Here is a 15,731-nt window from a genome sequence, read left to right on the forward strand (position 1 = left end):
CAGCACTTTAATTAATCGTTAGCGTTAATGCCTGATTGGATATTGCCAGCTTAATTAGGGTGATGGATAACCAATGGGAAGGCGGTGACTGGCGCCGGCAGGTGCGGCGCGCCGAGTTCATCGGAGGGGCGCGGCGGCATGCGGAGGGCGCGGCATACGCTGGCTCGCGTCGTCTGAGAAAAATGATCGTCAGTCGCAGATAATAAAGGAGGCTTTATGGTTACAAACGATGAGGGCCGGGAGATGATGATTGATGCGTAAACAAAACCCGGCGTGCGCACGGCGCGGCTGTGTTTGCCGTGTAAATAAAGAGACGTACGCTGGAAGGTCAGAACTCCTTTTTTTGTTTTATTAGATGGGTAAACAGTTGGGCTCAGGTTTAATTTAGCCAGGTGCCACAGTGTTGCGCATAGGGATTTACCAGGCTGCGATGAAAGGCTGTGGAATTGTGTGTGTGTGTGTGTGTGTGTGTCTGTCTCTGTATGTCTGTGTGTCAGTGTTTATGTGCAGAGAAGATACAATGTCTCAGAAAGCCACATTCCTCATTTACATTCTGTGGAGATGTGTGTGTGTGTGTGTGTGTGTGTGTCTGTGTGTCTTTCTGTCTGTGCATGTGTGTCTGTGTACATATTCTATGTAATGTGTAATTTATTTGTGTGTCTGTTTGTCTGTCTCACTGCCTGTGCATTGTTTGTGTGTGTATGCAGGAGAGATATGTTCTTCTGTACACCAGTTTAACACCTTTTTTCATACCAATGTTTCCTTCCCCTGGTCAATGTTCACCTGAGAGCCTGATAAGTTGTCTCTTATAGTAACGCTGCATTTACATTTGGGATGAACAAATGTTTTTCCTATTGCATTAATCCCCATTGAACAATAATGAAAGGAAAGGTGGCATGTTTACGTGCTTTAAAATTCACTGTTTGTGTATACACTAAAATACCAAAAGCAAGTTGAGAATGATTAACCTTTTTTATTTGTATTGGGTGAAATGTTTTCGTTTTGCTTCAGCAAATCGGAAATACCAATGATGAGAACGTCTGTAGGTGTCTGCATGTTTAAGAATACACCGAGGGAACTCTGTGTTCTGTATGCTGTAACGCTGGTCTGCAGTGGTGGGTGGAATGCAGGTCCATCTCTGTGATTATCTTTGAGGAGCACGACCTGGGTCAGAGGTCAAGAGGAGGGAGACAGCTTTCCATTGCTCTGTGATGTCCAGGTTTTTGAGCTGGCTCTCCTGAAATCCAAGTGCCTGGGCTGCATGGACAGGCAACCGAAACGCATTCACGTTGAGCAGCACCCCACAGGAACACACAAAGCTAAGTTTTTTTTTGGATTGGGGAAAAAAGAGAGAGAGGCTGTTAATTGAAATAGAGCACATCAAAGCCCGATCTTCTGACTTGTGTCTGTTCCTGCCAAAGACATCAAACGGCTGTCATGTGATGACGAGGGTGGAGGAAGGAAGAAGGAAGGAATCCATAGGCTGATGCTCGCACTGTTCTGTGCTCGATTTTAATCAGGCCCTGCGCCACAGCCGTCCAAGAACTTCCCTCCTCTGCGGGCGGTGGGTCTCCGTGGCGGGATGGGAAGGGTCGGATCAAAGGCTCTCTAACGCGATTAACAAAGATGGAGGTGAAGACGGGCTGCTCTGCCGGGTGTACTGAAAAAGAAAAAGAGCAGGAATAATTGGGGTTTGCCCCAGAGTTGCCTCCCTAAGCTAATTTCACACCATGTGTACCATGCAAAGCTTAGGCAGCACGGTAGGCTGAAGCTACATGAGGCTCAGAAATGGGTGGAGCTACTGTTTTCAGCCACTCACTTAGACACACCAGACCTATTGTTTTTACTGTGGAGATAATCTTCTTTCATTGGTTTATACAATGACTGATAGAACATTGTAGCTCCACCCACAAAGGGGGGGTAATGAAGTTTTGCTATCCCACCACACGCAGCATGTTCCTATTAGCAGAAATTTATGCAACTTTAGAATTCGATTAGATAAATCGTAGTTCACAATTTTTATAGATTGCAGGAAAAAGAGCCGTTGCTCAGGTAGGCTGGTAGGCTGTGGTATTTTATTGCAAAAGAACAGATCTAAATGTATATGGTGTGAAAAATGAAAACAGCTGTAATTCACACAAAGCTCACTGTGTACCTTGGCTGTAAAGCATTCCATGATAATGAAAAGGGGGTGTGTTTTCTACAATCATCATGGCATCATTCAACTAAATTGTCACATAGCTTAAAACATATGACACACAAGAAATGCACCAACATTGAGTGCATCAGTTATGTTTGCCAATATTTTATTGGATTTTATTACTAGTTTTTTATGGATTAGTGCCAGAAGATGTGAAATGTGAAGTTTGAGACTGTAGAGCACAAACACCTGACAGCTGAGAAGTCTCCATTCCTTACCTCCCGGCTAGACCTGGATCTCCAGTTTCTCTGCCGTTGTTTTGGTGAGAACATCTGTAGCCATCGAGGGTCACCATTTTACTATGCCATAAATCCCTCCGCTCTCTCTCTCGATGACGTCGCTCGGTGACACCGGGACCCGCGTGTTACTGGAGGTCTTGTTTTCCTTTCCGTGTAATTTCCCTCTGCGCGGTCTCGGGTTTCAGCTCCGGTGGCTGGCTCTCCGCAGCCTCCCACAGCCCCCCCTGGCCAGCCAGTGCGGTACTGCGGGACCCTAAGGACCAGGTAAATAATTCATAATGAGCGGGCCTGGGGTTGAACAATCGATCCGTTCTGTTCCTAAATTGAGGGGGCAGACAGAATGGGCGTCTGCTGGAGATTTGGCGGACGATTGGTGAGACGAACGGGAAACGTTGGTCGGGGAGAGCTGCAGTCATGGCTGCAGCTCTGTAATGGGCATGTGCAGTCTGGAGGCCCAGCCAGGCTGAGGGCAAAGGGGAGACATGCTGCCCCCATTACGCCCCTGTAAATCTGTAAAAGTTAACGCCCCCCCCCCTCCCCCACAGGGAACGGTGGATAGCTGTCCTTCACCACGGGACCCAATGTGACCCCATTTTGTGACTGTTTTCAGCGATGATTTGCAGAGAACTGTAGGAACATAGATGGCCAGTATGGACCTGGCAACACAGACCCCACCAAAATGTTCCTTGGTAAGAATGCCCGGTGAATTTCCACTGAAATTCACTTTCCAGATCGCCAGGCTAGGCAACGTCGGTGTCCAGATGGTCAAGAATCACCACGCACCGCACAGTGGACTCATTGGCCTGGGGGATATGTGAACCATCTGTTATCGTTCTCAGTTTCTGGGTTGTGAGCCGAGCAGCTTATTTTGGGTGGACCTCCGGGGCGGGAGGTCCATCACAGGAAGCCCCCCCATTCTCCTCCCTGGTTGTTCCGTTTGTTGCCTTCTGCCTCTGAAATCCAGCCTCACCCCCTCCCTCCCTCCAAACAAGTCGCCGTACATCTTTGCCAGATCAGCTTCGGTTCAGGAATTTGTTGGCGAGCACCCACACTCTACCTACACTGCCCCCCCCCCCCACCTCACCCCCAAACTCCCTTGCCCCGGTCGCTCAGATAACAGGATGATAATGCTCCCCCCTTAGGGGACTTACATTTGCCTGAGTTCTAACCTACATCTTACAAATAAGGTTAATGAAATAAGCCTTGCAGACATGCAGAGAGTACGCTGTCTGCAAGGCGCAGGGCGGCTAACAAGGTTTATCAGAGTGATGTGCAGCCAGCCGTGGGGAGTAGCGCCGCGTTTGAACGGGGAATTCATTTATGAGGGCCGCTGCTGCAGGCTGGAGCAGTCGGAGGAGGGTGCTGGAGACCTTCTCCTCCTCCTCTGGAGCTTCCCCATGTTCAAGGGATTGGGGGAGGGAGGGAGGGAGGGAGGGAGGGGGGGCTGTTTTCTCCAACTTTGATGAAGGAGCTCCATCCCATGTTTACGCCCACCCACCCATCTCAGTTCCCCAGTCTACAATTAATCATACAAGGCCAAAGCCCCCCATCTCCAGCTTTAATAGGTTAATTAGCTCATGCAAAGCTGTCACAACATCACTGGCTAACAAGACATGAATAAAGAACGGGGGGCTGGTAGTGGTGGGGATGGTGGCGGCGATATCAGGTTAGCATGTGTTCCTACTCTCTTTTTTTTTGTCCCCGGTGCATTATTTTAGAACATTACATAATTCATTTTGCATCAATTTCCTTAAGTGGTAGGCACGTGTCTCGGACACGATGGACGTGCAAATGAATGTTCGTCCCGCACTCCGAGCCTGTCTCCTCAGGTTTTAGCCGCGTGACTAATGAGCGATCTTGTAGTTCAATTAAGATAGCTCTTCCTTCTCCCACTCCCCCCCCCTTCCCTTGTCCCCCCACGCCCGCTACACTCTTAACAGGGATTCCTGCAACGTTGCTCCCCGGGGAGAGCTTGGATCCCACTTCTGTAGTCAGAATCAATTAAACTCATCCATTTTTCTCTCCAGCGTTTAGATGAGTCACATTTTTCAGCCCTGGTTCTGGAAGACAGGCCAGCAAACCCCCCGCCCCTCCCACTGCCTACCTACCCATACCCCTCACCCCTGCCCCCCCTCCCCAACGGGCTGCTCTCCTCCCTCGGGCACCATGAGCCCCTGCTGTCAGCGCCCAGGAATTATTCCCCCCTTTTTACAGCTTTCAAAAGGAAAAGGGAGAGGTGATAAATCTAGTGGAATGAAAAATGAAAAAAGGGGTGCGGAAGCTGGGGGGGTTGGGGGTGGGGGGGTTGGGCAGAGAGGGGGTGGGGGAAGGGAGTCCTCATGTTTGTTTGCTCAGCACAGTGTAGACATGAAAAGTGAAAAGAGGTCCATTTGTCGTAGGGGGTAACTTTGGGCTCATCGGTGTGTCACTTGGTCATTCTGTTCCTGTAGGGGCGGGGCTGTCATAGGACTCCCCCCATGTGATGACACGCACCCAGGACTGACCCTGGATCAGCCTCGGTCACAGCCTGTACACTCTAAGGCTGGAGCACTGTCTGCTGCTTGGCGAAGACCAAACGTGAATAATGGAAAACACATATTACATATATCTCATGCAGGATATCTTCTCCCTGTTAGCAGAGTGGTGCTGTAATATGCCGAGGCATATCAAAACCATGCACACTCCTCTGATGTCCACCACAGTAATATCATCCTGTGTAAAGCAGCAATGAACTGAAAGTGAAGCAATGGAATCACAGTCAGAGCAGGAGAGTCCTCCCATATTAGAAGACCAAATGGCTTTTATTGCTTACGCAGTGGGTTTATGTATTAAGTGCGTGTGCGTACGTGACCGGGCTTCAGTGTGCATTTATTTAAGACTGTGTTCAAGGCAGTTAGAAAAGGGAACGCCACCGTTTGTGATTAGCACGCTGCTGGGCGGACTGGGTAAACTGCAGCTCCTGCTCCCCCACCCTAGTCAGTTCATTTGTTTGGCTCCCGTGGGAAATCAGGGCTTTCTGTTTCATTATTTAATCCTCGTTATTATTAGAGCCGAATGTGTCAACATCGCATCAGGTGACATCTCATACAACAAAGGGCGCGTTTGCTTTCTCTCTGGATGCCATTTTAAGAAATAGAAAACAGTCCAATTACAGAGCCGTACCTTTGCCAACGAATGAGAAGAAACAGGTTGTGGTCGACCTGTGCACGGACTCCACGAACAATTCCTTTGACCTGATTTAGCCCATCTCACTTCCTGCGCGGTGACCGCATGTTAGAATGCCAGGACCACCCGTGGTCACAGGCTGGCACCAGTCCAAAGCCCACATCAGCTGTTCTAGAAGGGCTGGGCCAGAGAAGGCGAAGAGGACTGGGTTTTTCTTTTCTTTTTCTTTTTTGGTGGGGGGGAGGGGGGTGGTCGCTCGCGGGCTGATTTAAAAGGCAAAATGTTTTCTGCGTTTGGAAAAACCTGATTCTTCAATCCATCATCTTCCTGCGGAGCCAGCGTCTCCGTACGCTGTGGTTTCCTGGGGCTTGGCAGCACCACGGGCTCCAGGAAATCTGTGCACGGGAAATGACCCATTGTTCCTTCAGCATTGTAAAATATAATAGTCTTCAACACTCTTGGAAAGCACGCATCCCTTAGAGAGAAGGAAAGAAACAGCCCCCAGAACCGTACGTAAAAAAAAGAACTGCCGAGAAACTGCACCTGCTTAGGGGAACTGTCCAGTGTAAGCCCATGATATCCTTTCATTTTTTTGGAGGGTGAGCCTCCAAACATCTCTCGCATCCGTCGTTCTTTCGCTTTTGTTTTGCCGTGCGCTTTGATTCCCTCCTCGTTCCATCCGCTCTGAAACTGACTGGATATGTGTTCTGTATGTCCACGTCTCTTGAGAAACATTGTAGTGACAAGATGAATCCAGGTCCACAGTCACCCCAGTGTCGCAGATGACTGTGAGTAGGGTTTACCTATATACACAGTTCAGCCGACCGCATTATATGATGGACAGTTCTCCCCTTCAGGGAATTTATGTTGTTATGATGTTTTATAGGCCTGTTTAGAATCCAGAACATTATTAACCTGACTGTTGCCCTATAATAACTCTAGTGACAGGCACATACCGTTTATTTTGCAAGATCGTTGACCTCTGACCAACAAATCCTGTTTGTGCTATGTCTACAGTGTACTGTCTTATATTAGGAATACATTGTATGAGTAATATCGACCAACAACACAGATTCTGTCAAGCTGCTCTTTGAAAAATTATTGCATTGTCGTTGTTTGTATTGTTTGAGTTTAGACAAAAAACAGATGGCAAAATCATGGTATTGCAACTTGAATCTTGTTTGACTGTTTCAACACGGTTTTTATTTTAAGATGATTGCAGAAAATTGTTCCAACATTCCAACACATCTGTATTTGGAGAAAAAGGGAACATTGAATATTTCTGTTTAGACTGGTTACAGCATCCAAATCTTAGGCCTCACGTACAGGGATTTAATTTGTGAAATTGTGATATATGATATATGTGAAGTTACAAAATATGAGATAAACATATGTACATTTATAGATATATTATCAGTTTATTTTCACTGTTACTAAAATTTGCTATATTATAAGTAACTGATTTTGTAGGTTTTTTCCATTATGATAAGTCTTGAGAAGTACTTGGAGGGTTTGCAACATGACCATGTACCAGAAACCTAAGATTTACAGGCTATTTCATAAAACTGTAGAAACACAAGGCACTGCACTGCACACAAGTCATTTGTTTGTTAACCTTACAAATGAAACGCACCTTGTTTGCCACAGCTAGTGTGCCTGAAGAAAACTATCCTGTTCATTCTTCGCAGGGTGATTACACAATGTGATTACACAAAGACTTTATTACAAATAATACAGAGATCAGAATTTAATCGCACAGATGGATGATAAATGAAGAAAAGGAACATGATTCAGAACCATAACAGAAGTTTGGAGCAAAATGAGACCTGGATCAAAATCAAACCACAGATGTTGACAGCAAAGTTAAGATCCCTAATGCATACAGATTACTTGTGCTTCGGGCAATGCAACGGTTGTAAACATGGGAAGATTCAGGACTATCTCTTTAACTGTACCTAGCAGCATGGTAAATTAATTTCATTGCACTTGTCTAGCATCAGGAGGCCACATATACACAATGTATCCAATCCGTGAATACAACCGTTTTATTGAATAAAATACCATGCATTTAATTGGAACAAATATTTCTTTGTGCATTCAATTTACGAGAAGACTTTATGGCTTGTGGCATAGATCTTGTAAGAGATATTGTAGGAATAGACCTGGAGGCATTCCTGCCTGTGAAACCTGGAATACATTAGATCAAAATTCAAAAGGTTTATTTCCTCAAACTCGCTGTAACAGGTTTCTTGAAAGAGACCTACACTGAATATTTATGTGTTTCGTCTTGCGCGGTTCGGTGCAACCTCTCGGGCGTCGTTTTCAATACTGAATTTTTGTTCTCTCGTTCGGAGGCCAGCAGGTGCGCTTTGATTCCGTTCGCGCTTCCTGGCGCGTTCCCCCAGTCCCGCGACGCAAAACTGCCCCCAGTCACGGCAGACAACAATTAAGCCAACTCCTGTGTTTTAGGGTAGCTCAGGGAGCGTGTGAATCCCTTCATCTCCGTTCCTGCAGGCGTGCGTGAGGTTGCGTCAGAATCCGATCTGATCCCGCAGGTAACCCCTGAGCATAAGGATGCTGTCCTTACCGTTCTGCCGCTACCTGCGGTAGCGCAGGCCCAACTGTAGCTAAAGCAGCGCTCAGCATGGCCTCTGCCCAGCAATAATGTCACAGTCAACGGGGGCAGGAAGTACCCCGGTGTCTGATGAATCTCACTTCTTCCACCAGGGCTCTGATATGGTCAGTGGAGGCTCTCTACTTTTTACTGCAAGCGTAACGAACTTCAAGCTTAACGGCTTCTGCACAATAAAATGTAATGTGAATTCAACTAATAGAGTATTTCTAACTCAAACGGAATACACTTGCTGCCTGTTGGACTCATCCAACCTCTGTTAAATTGGATTTAATAATACTGAGCATTTTGTGAGCATGTCCTGCCTGCAGTGGTACTTCCTACTGTTGAAATGCACTGCACTGCTAAAGAAGTGCTCAGCTCAGTATTGTGAGAAGAATAAGATGAAGATGAAGAACATGATCAGCGGGTGCCGACAGACTGCAAGAACTTCACAATACTTTGGATTTGCTCCTAGAACTCTTTGACACTGATCATTCATTTCTATGCCCATGTCCTAATATATGCTATTGTATAGAGTCAGACCCTCACCCTCTAAAAGTGCTTAATAATTACTACTGCCATCTAGCGTTCACCGAGTGTATTACATGTGCCTCTGTGCAGCTGCCAGATAATGATCATACAGATGTTACTCTCAAAAGGACTAGACTACAGTAGGAATGGGGAATTGAAAGGATTAGAAAATTTTGTCAGGTTTTGTTTGGATTTTACTAAGATAGAGTAACAGAAGGATATCAAATTGAGGGAATATAATGGTGCCTGTATTACAATTCACTCAAACTGCTGTGACTATTCCAGCTCCCTTTGCCATTATTCCTAGTGCAGATAAATGTGCGAGGTATGTTGGCACATAATTAATATCACACTGACCTTAGTAAAACCCAACAGTTAATGCAGATGGACCTGTGCTCTCCCTCTCAGCTCTTGACGGGAGTACATTGGGAAGGCAGACTTTCGAATGAGGAGTATCAAGCGGTGCTCTGGGCTGAGAGCCACAGAGCGCTTCTCTGAACCGTTAACTCGGGTATAATTACCTCCCTCCACGTTATCTAAGATTACAGGAGCGAGTTACACCTGGTGCCAGTAAAAAGTACTTGGTTGTTTAAATATTTAATCAGACCCTTCACAGCGAAGCAAACGAGGCGTAGAGCCGGGGAATTATAAAGGAGTCCGATGGAAGTGGCTGACTAAGCTACAATCAGGCAGCTCAATCGCAAGCCCTTCCAACCAGCTCTGTTAATAAAACCTCTTCTTATCAGCTGCTTCGTGCGGGGACAGATACACTACATTTCCAAAAGTATGTGGACACCCCTTCTGATGAGTGGTTTTGGCAATTTCATCCACACCCATTGCTAACAGGTGCATAAGATCAAGCATACAGCCATTTGCACTGACAAACATTGACAGCAGAATGGGTCATGCTGGAGAGCTCAGTGACTTTCAATGCTGCATTGTCATAGGGTGCCACCTTTCCAACATGTCAGTTTCTGCCCTGCTAGAGCTGTCCCAGTCAACTGTAAGTGTTGTTATTGTGAAGTGGAAATGTATAGGAGCAACAAAAATTCAACCACGAAGTGGTGGGTCACACAAGCACACAGAACGAGACTGACAAGTGCTGAAGTGAGTAGCGTGTAAAAATCATCTGTCCTCAGTTGCAACACTCACTATAGAGTTCCAAACTAACTCTGAGAACAATGTCAGCACAAGTTTGTCGAGAGCTTCATGAAATGAGTTTCCATGGCCGAGCAGCTGCACACAAAAGATCACCATGTGCAATGCCAAGCGTCAGCTGGAGTTGTGTAAAGCACACGGCCATTGGACGCAATGGAAACGCGATCTCTGCAGTGATGAATCACACTTCACTATCTGGCAGTCTAGATCCTTAGTTCTGGTGAAGGGAAATCTAAATGCTACAGCATACCAAGGCATTGTAGAGAATTGTGAACTTTGAACTTAGTGGCAATAGTTTTGGAAAGGCCTTTTCCTGTTTCAGAATGAAAGTACCCCCATGCACAAAGAAAGAGCTGGGTCTGGAAGAACGTGACTAGCCTGCACAGAGCCCTGACATCTACCCCATCAAATACCTCTGGGATGAATGTTGACTGTGAGCCAGGCCTTGCCCCCAACATCAGTGCCCAACCTCACTTATGCTCTTGTGGGTGAACAGAAGAGAATCTCCGCAGCCATGTTCCAAAATCTACTGGAAAGCCTTCTCTGGAGAGTGGAGGCTGTTACAGCGGCAACTCCAACTCCATATTAAAGCCCATGATTTTAAAATGAGATGTTCAACAAGTACAACAACATGTGGGTGTGATGTTCAGGTATCCACATGCGTAAATGTAGTGTAGCTTCTTGTGCTCAGAGGGATACACTGGTTTAGAGGGCCTGGAATGATGCTCATTGCTACACTGCTGCTGGCCCTTCTGAAGACAGAAGGGTTCTTGTATGTTAAGCCACTGTATTATGTCATGTATAGAAAATGGAGCATCGCGTAGTTCTGGCAGGCCACGAGAGTCAAGCACTCTGGCTGAATCAGCTGATGGCTCAGCTGAGTGATGTTCGCCTATCACAGTACATTCACTAACAGGGCGGTCTACTTAAACAGCCTCCCTCTACTCATTCGGCTGCTCATCCTGCATGCAAGCGCTGCACGTTGCTTCGTAAATCCCCTCCACCACCCCAGCTCCATCCCCACGCGTCAAGAATTTGCATTTCTCCATTCCTATGTGTTAAGAATTTGTATTGTTCCATCCCTATGTGTTAAGAAATTGCATTGCTCCATCCCTATGTGTTAAGAACTTGCTTTGCTGCTGGATCTGTTCTGTGTGTACCCCTCTAGGGGGGTTTGGCTGCTGGCCTCCCGGCCTTATCCACGCAGGCTGCGTGGTTGGCGGGAGAGCTCCAGAACAGAGCCATACCGCCAAACATAACTGTATTGCCTTTATTGTCAATAAAGTTCTACTTTGATGACAGTGGTCCTGACAGAAATAGATTTAACTGGCCTGAACCATTATGGTGCTACATCTGTGTGCTATTAACAGTCTTTTATTGTCTAACACAAATGTATAACTGTAAAAGTGACCATACTCTTTCACTGACTGGTACATTGGTAAGAGAACCAGACACTTATAAAATGACTTATATGGTTGAACCAACACACCCTTGTTGGATGGATTAAGAGTCGGAGCCAAAGTCAGAATGGTGAAGCACTGAGCTCCTCCACCACATGGTCATCTACATTCATTGAGCCTCATAATTAATCCGATTATGGAGTTAGGGGTTTAAAAGGAGCAAAAACCTGAAACATCTGGCAGGCTAGGACCAGGGTTGCCTCGTGTGATTTACAGCATTGATGAATTTTTTTATCTTCTATATTCCACACCATCAATATCATATTTAGCATATTTCTGTGTTACATACAGTATTGTATATTAGGCTTAAATCAGTTTTACTGCACACAAATATCTCACGCGGGTATGTTCGGCTGGCCTGAATCCCACAGCATCGGCTCCTGAGACCTGCTACAGACTAGTGAGGATAAGGAGCCAGTGCTGGAGCCAGTGCTGTATTTCCCATCAGTCATGGGCCAGGAGAAGAGATACTCAGCTTGGCTGACAGCCCACTTTAACCCACGCACTCAGCACTTTTTGTCGTGATTAATAATGGAAGCAAAGTGACGCAGCGCTCGCACACCTTCTTCTTCTCCCTGTCTCTCTTGAGAATCTGACTGGTGACTCTGATCAAAGGAGTGGGAAGAGGTTCTGGCTGGCAGGGCATCCTCTTGTGTCACCCATCAGCTCCAGGAGATCTGAGAGCATCGGGAAGTGGAGTTCACTTCTGCACAGGGCATGTTTGATGGAGATGGAGGCAGAACAGGAGAGGGGAATGGAAGGAGAGAATAGGAAGAGGGAGGGCATAATGTGCAGCAGAGGGTGTGGCAGAGAATGTGGCACTGGGCATGCTGTTATTTGTGGCATAGGGCTGGGCACAGTGCTAGCTACAACATCCCACATTGTATGACACAGGCCATTGTGTGACGTGACACAAGGCTGTATGAAGGAATGATTATTGGGAAAATCTATTTGCTTAGCATTGTCTCTACAGCACATTGCTGTGTAGATGGCCACTTGCTCATTGTGCAAATGAATGGAAAGAGGGTAAATCTGATTGGATGGTATTGCTAAAGACAGAGAAAACACAGAGTAGGGCCTAGGATGAGTTTCTCAGTTCAGAATACTTCACAGCAGCATCTAAAAGTCTGAGCTGCTTTAGTGTGAGGACTGAAACCAGCTAACCTGATCCAGTTACTGGCTTCTGATGAGAAAATGGCACCTTAAGTCATTGTACAAGCATTCTTTGCAAAGATTTATGTATTCTGGTTAAGGCCTTTGAGTATTGATTACATTTAGTTCAAATGAGAAAACAGTAACACAGGAACTCAAATATATTACATTTTATGGCCCCTGTATTCAGTTGCATTTCTTTTTGTAACATAAGCGACATAAGAAACTTAAGAAAGTTTAATGACAACACCAGACTGTTCAGTTAATCTTAGCCCAACTAGCACGTGAACCACAGTGTAACCAAAATGTTGTTTGAATTTGAATTGCATTCATCTATGTCTGAAAAAAATAGTTTCCGATCCCAGTGTTTGCTCTTTGTGGCCTTCCCTGTTCAGTTTCTGTTTTTGTTTTTGTTTCATCAAAAAAAAAAAAAGAAAGAAAAAGGTTTATGTCAGAGCAGGATAATTTCAAACTAAGAACTGAAGGGAGGGAAAAACACAGTTCCATTAGGAGAGAAACCTGAGACTGATTTCTGTATGTGCATCTCTCCTCTTCCCTGCTGCTTCCAGTGCAGGGGGGCTGTGTTTAAGTGCATTCTGCCTGCCCTGGGACTTCCATCACCCCCCGCCATCTGGTCACAGGGGTCATCTTACGGGCCCCTGTAAATGAGAGTCCAGGCCTGCGTGTGTGCGGTGTCACCCCGGAGTGCTGGTGAGGTCACACGTGCCCCTCTCTCCGCATCCATAGCCCCCCTTCACCTCTCCCCTCCTTCTCCCGTTACTACTCCACCCTCCATCTCCTCCTCTCCGCCTCTCACTCGTCAGCTGACTGTACCTTTCCCCTTCTACCTCACTGTCCCATTGTTTCCACTCTCACCTCTCCTTGTGACTCCTCACACCACCGGCTGCCCCTCACACTCCCTCGGTTGTTTTTCCTGCCCTTTCTTCTGTTTATCTCTCTTCCGCTCGCCATGCCTCTTCCTGACCTGCCTTTCCTCTGTTCCCATAACATCTCTTTCTTTCCCCTCCTCCTTCCTCTCTCCCTCGTCTGCTGACCACTCACCCTTCACTCCTTTTCTCTATCTCTCTGCCTTTCTCTCTACCTGTACGTCTTCCTCGTTTTCGTTTTCCCCACCACTTCTACCCTTCCACGGTCACCTCTTCTTTCCCCTCCTCTTCCTCTTCTCTTGACCCTCTGCTGCTCTCCTTTCCCAGGCCAGTATCTGCAGGGGGCCATAGGTGGTGGGTGCAGAGGTAGTGGGTTATTACCTCTCTTCATATGTCTGCAGATCTTGTTTCTGCACCACCTTCTCCACGGACGCCTGTGACCCGTGACATCAGGCCCCTCGGCAGCAGCCCACAGCTGTGGCTGAGCACTGGAGCGCTGGCTCTCCCCTCCCTGCTCCACTTATCCAGGTCACATATCATCATCCAGCCGGCCAGACACAAGGGTCATGTTGCAGCTCCGCTCTGTGAATGCTGAACATGACTCTGAACACACTGTGTATCCGAGGTACGTCATTGTATGTATCACTTCTTTGCGTGGATCCTCCTGGGTTTTCAGGGGGAGAAATGGATCCGTGACCAATTTTTTAAGCTTTGAGGGCCCCGCCCAGCATTTCATCTGATCTTTAAATGAAGAAATGTAGTATTCATCCTTCATAATCTGCGTGCTGACAACGCATGGGGAATCAGACAGAATATACTTACACAGAGGAAGCTTTGATGAATGGGTTTGTTTACTCCATAGAATGTGTTTGGAGTGTAACTGTGTAAGGGATCTCTCTGAGGTAGTTTGTGCACACTGTAAGCATAAAATGTATTGCTCTTAGGTAAAGTGTATGTAAGGGACCTCTCTGAGATACAGTGCGTATAGACTGTAAGGTACAGTATCTCTGAGATACAGCGTGTATAGACTGTAAGGTACAGTATCTCTGAGATACAGTGTGTATAGACTGTAAGGTACAGTATCTCTGAGGTACAGTGTGTATAGACTGTAAGGTACAGTATCTCTGAGATACAGTGTGTATAGACTGTAAGGTACAGTATCTCTGAGGTACAGTGTGTATAGACTGTAAGGTACAGTATCTCTGAGATACAGTGTGTGTAGACTGTAAGGTTCAGTATCTCTGAGATACAGTGTGTGTAGACTGTATGGTACAGTATCTATGAGGTACAGTGTGTGTAGACCATAACGTACAGTATCTCTGAGGTACAGTGTGTATAGACTGTAAGGTACAGTATCTCTGAGATACAGTGTGTGTAGACTGTATGGTACAGTATCTATGAGGTACAGTGTGTGTAGACCATAACGTACAGTATCTCTGAGGTACAGTGTGTATAGACTGTAAGGTACAGTATCTCTGAGATACAGTGTGTGTAGACTGTATGGTACAGTATCTCTGAGGTACAGTGTGTATAGACTGTAAGGTACAGTATCTCTGAGGTACCGTGTATAGACTGTAAGGTACAGTATCTCTGAGGTACAGTGCATATAGACTTCAAGGTACAATATCTCTGAGGTAGTCTGTGTCCAGTCCTCTCAGTTAAGCTGTGCTAGAACAGCTGCCCTCACTTCAGGGTAACTGGAGCCCTGCCCTGAGCTCCTGTCTTCATGGGACTGTTTTATTTGAGGTCCTGCCCACTGTAAGTTGAGTCCAGAAAAGGGTCTCAGAGGCATTAAACCCTCCAGCCCAGCCCACTCAGACAGAGGGAAGATAGTTTTACACCTGCTCCTGCAAAAAGAGGGTTTTTGTTTCTTTCTTGCCACCTTGCCAACCGCTCTCCCTCTTTGTCAGTGAGATGGGTAAATAAGTTTATGTGAAAGACACATGGCAGTGGAAAAACTTTTGAATGGTGTCTCACATGCGTTGTTCTCTGGGCAGCCCCAGTGGTCCATGACGTGGTAATGCGCAGCCATCTTACTGGACAAAAGTGTGTTAAAACGTGACAGAGAAGCTGGTAACACACATCAAATATCCAGTGATTACATGAAAGCATGGGCCTAATTACCTTTCTTCTGCCGCCTTTCATAAGTACACAAGAGCGTGTGATGATAAGACCGGGCCATTCAGCGCATTGAAACCAATTATTTTGATTGAGTTTCCATTGACCCTGCGCTTCCCTTTTTGACTTCTCCTGCAGGAAGTTTGAACCAAATGATGGAAATCACACAACCTCCGAAAAGCACTTGAGCGTGTGCACCCTGTCCCA

At 46.4% G+C, this 15,731-nt stretch overlaps 1 long non-coding RNA gene across 1 annotated transcript; it reads right to left on the bottom strand.

The window, feature by feature from the left end:
- Positions 1-328: 328 nt before the first annotated feature.
- On the bottom strand, positions 329-2,610 carry LOC135254293 (uncharacterized). The gene is made up of 2 exons (XR_010329820.1): positions 2,419-2,610; positions 329-1,660 (listed from the first exon to the last, which is right to left on the bottom strand). It is a non-coding gene; the product is annotated as an uncharacterized LOC135254293 (long non-coding RNA).
- Positions 2,611-15,731: the final 13,121 nt, after the last annotated feature.

This window comes from Anguilla rostrata, chromosome 4 (assembly GCF_018555375.3).
Source record: "Anguilla rostrata isolate EN2019 chromosome 4, ASM1855537v3, whole genome shotgun sequence".
Taxonomy (NCBI): domain Eukaryota; kingdom Metazoa; phylum Chordata; class Actinopteri; order Anguilliformes; family Anguillidae; genus Anguilla; species Anguilla rostrata.